Genomic DNA, 6000 nt, shown 5'->3' on the forward strand with positions numbered 1-6000 from the left:
GAAACAGGCGGTTTGGGAACTGGAGCTCATATTCTGAAGCTTAAGTTTCACCAACTATGCACTTTCTAGGGCCTCTTGCTCCCACAGTACAGCAGGCATTACACTGGAGGATGGACCTACTGGACATAGAGCCCACTCCACCGTCAGCCCTATTCTGAGCCCAAACACATAGGTAACCTCACAAAGACAGCACCCTCTATTTCCAGATCTGATGCCCACACAGGTCACAACATAAAGGACCACACAGGGAATCAAGTATTTGGGCCACAGTCCCAGGGATTAGTCTTCCCACTTCATCCCACCCCCAGGAATCAGATATTCTCTCCCACCATTATAACAGAAGCAAGCAAACACCTCCTCATGCATATGTATATCATCCCACTTAACCCTCTACACAACCCCTTAACCTCATAAAGAAAGAAATATATATACATATATATTTTTTCCCCACCAAGGTTATCACTGGGACTCAGAGCCTGCATGGTGATCCATGGTTCCCAGCGGCCATTTTTTGATATATATTTTTTAATTTGACAGGACATAGAGAAATTGAGGTGGGGGAGGGAAAGAAAAGAAGATACCTGCAAAGATACCTGCTTTACTATTCGTGAAGTAGACGCCCTACAGGTGGGGAGTGGGGGTTGAACCCAGGTCCTTGTAAATGGTGATATGTGTGCTTAACCAGGTGTGCCACCACCAGGCCCCTGAGAAAGTTCTTTGTTATTCTTAACATGCAGCTTAGGCTGCAGAACGGTTTACAAGTTGCCCAATTCACTCAGTGGCAGAGTTGGGATTTTGACTTGGGCCAGCTAATTTCACTAAGCTACCTGTTTCATTCTCTGAAAAATGTTATCAGTTCTATGGGAATGCTAATCACATGTATCTTGAAGTTTATAGGAGGCTGAAATGACACAAGGAAGCACTCACTGTAAACTCTGGTGACTTATTCCAGGCCTGCTGGTCCCAACAAAGTACTATGCTATGAGCTACAGCGTCTCCTACCCTCCCACCCACACCCCAACCCTAAATCCATTCCCTTCTCTCCCACTCTCACCTCCAACCACACAGCTGTTTTCCATCCTCCCACCCCTGTGTGGAGCGCAACTATAGCAGCTAGCCCCGCAATTGCTGCCTTGGTGCCCTGGTAGATCCTGCCTTTCTCCAGAACAGCAGCGGCCCTGCCCCATCCTTGCTGAGAAGCCCTGGCATTGAACCAACAGGATGGGGAGGACTGTGGAAAAAATTCCAGAAGATGTTTTTCTTTCTTGGGAAGAAAGCCAAGCTGCAGTTCACTGGAGTTCTATAAATTGTGTTGCCCAGAGAAGATTTAACTTAGAAAGAAAAGGGGGTGGGGGATACGACCACTCATTATTTGTCTAGTGAGCTGGATTGGCAAAGCCAGGGCCAAACCCTACATATTTGGCCTAAATTGCTGTGTTTTCAAAACAGACCCAAGATCTAGGAGACTGCGGGGAAGACCACAGAATAGCCAGGATTTCTCTGCAGGCCTCCCTCCAGCTCCCTTCCATCCTCTTGCCCAGCCTGGACTTTTAGTTTAGTTTCTAGAACCCAAAAGACTGGGAGTGTGGGGAAGAGAGTTAGGGGAAAGGTGGGCTCTATGAGTTCTCTCTGCACACAGCTCCCTCACTCCTCAACACTTCTAGTTCATGAAGCCCAACTGTTGGCAGAATTGACCAGAGAATTCTACTTTCAGGAAACTTTCCTTGAACCCTGAGCCTGAGACAGGACTCTTTCCCAAGGTAGGGGTGTGGGTGTGGGTGTGGGTGTGGGTCATATGCATCTACTGATTTTGCTTATTGTAGTATCCCCAATGGAAAAACAGTTGAGTATCACTTCTGGCCTCCTATGTCACACTCTGGGGCTCTCCCTCAAGCCAGTTCCAAGCATTCTTTCCAACAGAAGACAAGTATCCTGTATGTTGTCTTGTGTTTCTTCCTTACCATTCCACTAAACACCAACAATGAACTGCTTGTAATTTCTTTTCTTTTCATTTCTTTTCTTTTCTTTTTTTTTTTTTTTTTACCTCCAGGCTTATCTCTGGGGCCTGGTACTAGCACTATGAATCCACTGCTTCTGGTGGTCCTTTTTCCCCTTCTTCTTCTTCTCCTTCTCCTTCTCCTTTTTCTTCTTCTTCTTCTTCTCCCTCTTCCTCCTCTTCTCCTTCTTCTTCTCCTTCTCCTTCTCCTTCTTCTTCTTCTTCTTCTTCTTCTCCCTCTTCCTCTTCCTCCTCCTCCTTCTTCTTCTCCCTCTTCCTCTTCCTCCTCTTCTCCTTCTTCTTCTCCTTCTCCTCCTCCTCCTCCTCCTCCTCCTCCTCCTCCTCCTTCTTCTTCTTCTTCTTCTTCTTCTTCTTCTTCTTCTCCTCCCTCTTCCTTTTCCTCTTCCTCTTCCTCCTCTTCTCCTTCTTCTTCTCCTCCTCCTCTTCCTCCTCTTTCTTCTTCTTTTTCTCCTTTTGATAGGACAGAGAAAAATTGCAGGGTGGGGTGAAAAATAGAGAGGAAGAGAGAAAGACAGCTTCAGAACTGCTTTGCCAATTGTGGAGCATCTCTCCCTGCAGGTGGGGAGTGGGGGCTCAAACACAGGTCCTTGCTCGGGTCCTTCTGCATAGTATTATGTGCGCTCAGCCAGGTGCGCCACCACTTGCCTCCTCATGCCTTGGCTTACTCTCTGTGTTTGGCACCCAGCCCTGCACCCTCACTCCCTCTGTCAGCTTTGAAGACTCAGTTTCAAGCTTCTCTCATCCCAGAAGTCTTCTGTACCCTTCCTCCTCCTCCCACTCACCCCTATCCTGCAATTGGCTAATGACACTTTATCTCATATCCCATAAAAACCCTGCCACCCTTTTCTCTGGGTTTCCATACACCTCCCTGGATTGTATGAATAGATGTTTCCCCTCCCCCCAGCGGACACTTGGGGTTACTTGAGAGCAGAGAATCTGTCCTAATCAGCCTTGTGTCCCCAGCACTTAGCATAGTGCCTGACACAGCAGCTGTTCAATACATGCTTGTGGAATTAATTCATTAAATAACATATGTGGAAGATAATAATAGCATGTCACGTCATGGGGCAGGGTGTGATTAAGATCCCAGAAAATACTATGAGCTCAGAGGAAGGTATAATTGGTATGGGATGGAGGGGGACGGTGGTATCTTAGGAAGAGAACTTGTGAAAAAGGGAGACAGAGTCCCCAGGTGATATTTAGTGTCTATTTAAATCTTTTTTTTTTTATGAATTATGTGTGATAATGTGAAACTTTATGCCTGCAACAACAACAATCTTGTAAAACACCATTTCCTCAACAAAAATGAACATTAAAACAGAGGAAGAAAGGGTAGGGGAGAGCATAATGGTTGTGCAAACAGACTCTTAAGCTCTGAGGTCCCAGGTTCAATCTCCCACACAACCATAAGCCAGAGCTGAGCAGTGCTCTGGTCAAAAAAAGGGGGGGGGGGGGGGGGATTATCTGTAATGTTTCTACTATGAATGTATTTGCCTTCAATCAAAATCCCTGGTTTTCCAGACTTTTTCTTATCTAGACCAAGTCATAAGAGCCTGCCTTTATATGACACAGTTGGGTTTTTGGGTTTTTTGTTGTTGTTCCTTTTTCTATCATGACCCATTTAAAAGTTGTCCTATTTAATGCTGTAGCAACCCATTCCCCCATTCCGGGGGTTGTTTATCTTTTAAATTGCTACAGAGACCTTAATGTTTCAACATCCAAATTGGCTCCTCTGAGGAAAGAAGAGTTATTTGGTTTTTTCCATTCCTAGCTGCTGGAGCCCCCTGCATGCCAGCGCCAGGCTGGGAGTGACACAGATGTGTGCTTGATGATCTGGGCGGAGAAGCCTGTGCACTCAGTACCAGGTGAGGAGACTCAAGCCAGGCACTGGGCTGACCACTTTCTATTACGTCACTTCTTATACTTTCCATAATTGTAAAGGGCAGATGTTAATTCCCCTCTTTTCATTTCTTCAGTGAAACCCCTGCAGCTAAGGGACACTACAAACGTAGCCTATGTCTCAAATCAAAAGCCAACCTGAACCCAGGTGTACATCAATTGCTGTGCTTCACCTCAGTCTATAAGAGCAAAAGAAGAGTCACAATACAACAGGAGATAAGAAATGTGTATTAAAGTCTACAGAAAACTTGAACAAAAAGTAAAGAATTCCCATATACTCCCCCTATCCTTTACCATATACACAGCTTCCCTGTTATTAACATTGTGCGCTGGATGGGTACATTTGCTACACTTGGTCATGTAATATTGCTTCATGGCTATTAAAGACCATGCTTTACAATAGAATTCACTCATTGTATTGTTAAATTTTGTGGATTCTGACAGGTGCATAATGTCATGCATTTGCTAGCACAGTATCACACAGACTCATTTCACTGCCCTAGAAACTCCTATGCTCCACATTCTCATTCCTCCACCCTCTTCCCTAATGCCTGGTAACCACTGATATTTTTTTAGTTTCTAGAGGTTGTTGTTGTTGTTGTTGTTGCCTTTTCCAGAATGCCATGTCATTGGAATTATACAGCATGTGGCCTTTTCAGAGTGGCTTATGTCACTTAGCAATATCCAGGGCTTGGTGGTGGCACACCTGGTTAAGTGCACACATTACAGAACACAAGGACCTGGGTTCAAGCCCCTGATCCCCACTTGTAGGGGGAAAGAAGCTTCACAAGTGGTGAAGCAGGTCTGCAGGTGTCTCCTCTCCCTCTCTTTCTCTCTTCCCTCTAAATTTCTCTCTGTCCCATCAAACAAAATAAACAGTTAATAAAATAAAAGGCAATTTTATTTTAAGATTCTCCAGTTTCTTTTTCTGGGATTTGATAACGCCTAGTTTTTTTTTTTTAACTGAATAATAGCCCATGTATAATTATACCAACATTTGTTTATTCACATGTTGAAAGATAGCTTAGTTGTCTCTATTTTGAGGCAATAGTGGCTAAAACTTCTATAAACATTTGTGTGCAGACTTTTGTGGGAACATGATTTTCAGCCTCACAGGGCTAAAGAGCAAAATTGCCAGATACTATGGTAAAAGCTGTGATTAAGTTTGTTAGACCTGGTTTTGAAAAAGTTATTTCAAGTCAGTATTATTTCATAAAATAGGTAGTAAGTTGAACTATAAATCATAACTTGTTGTTTTGTCTGGCTGGTTTTTGTTTTCTTTAACTGCCACCAGATTTATCTCAGGGCCTCAGTGCCAACATAACAAATCTACTGCTCCCAGCAGCCATTTTTTTCCTTTTTAAAAATTTTTAATTAACTAGAAGAGAAGGAAATAGAGAAGGAAGTAGGAAATAGAGAGGGAGAAAGGTAGACACCTGTAGACCTGCTTCACCACTCCTGAAGCTTCCCCCTACAGTTGGGGAACAGGGGCTCAAACCCAAGTTCTCTAACATGGTAACTTGTTCATTCAACTGGGTGCACCACCACGCAGGCCCCAGGCCCTGTTTTTATTTGTACTAAATAAAACAGTTAGCTTTTTTAAAAAATATATTTATTTATTTATTCACTTTTGTTGCCCTTGTGGTTTTATTGTTGTAGTCATTATTGGTGTTGTGATTGATGTCGTCGTTGTTGGATAGGACAGAGAGAAATGGAGAGAGGAGGGAAAGACAGAGAGGGAAGAGAAAGATAGATACCTGCAGACCTGCTTCACCACCTGTGAAGCAACTCCCCTGAAGGTGGGAAGCCGGGGATCGAACCAGGATCCTTATGCTGGTCCTTGTGCTTTGCACCATCTGTGCTTAACCTGCTGCGCTACAGCCCGACTCCCTAAAACAGCTAGCTTTTAAGGGTATACCTAAATTCTAGTAATATTCAGATTTCATGAAAATTGCTATGTGTGGTCCGGGAGGTGGCACAGTGGAGAAAGCATTGGACTCTCAAGCATGAGGTCCTGAGTTCAATCCCCAGCAGCACATGTACCAGAGTAATATCTGGTTCCTTCTCTCTCCTCCTATCTTTCT

This window comes from Erinaceus europaeus, chromosome 1, assembly GCF_950295315.1.
Source record: "Erinaceus europaeus chromosome 1, mEriEur2.1, whole genome shotgun sequence".
Taxonomy (NCBI): domain Eukaryota; kingdom Metazoa; phylum Chordata; class Mammalia; order Eulipotyphla; family Erinaceidae; genus Erinaceus; species Erinaceus europaeus.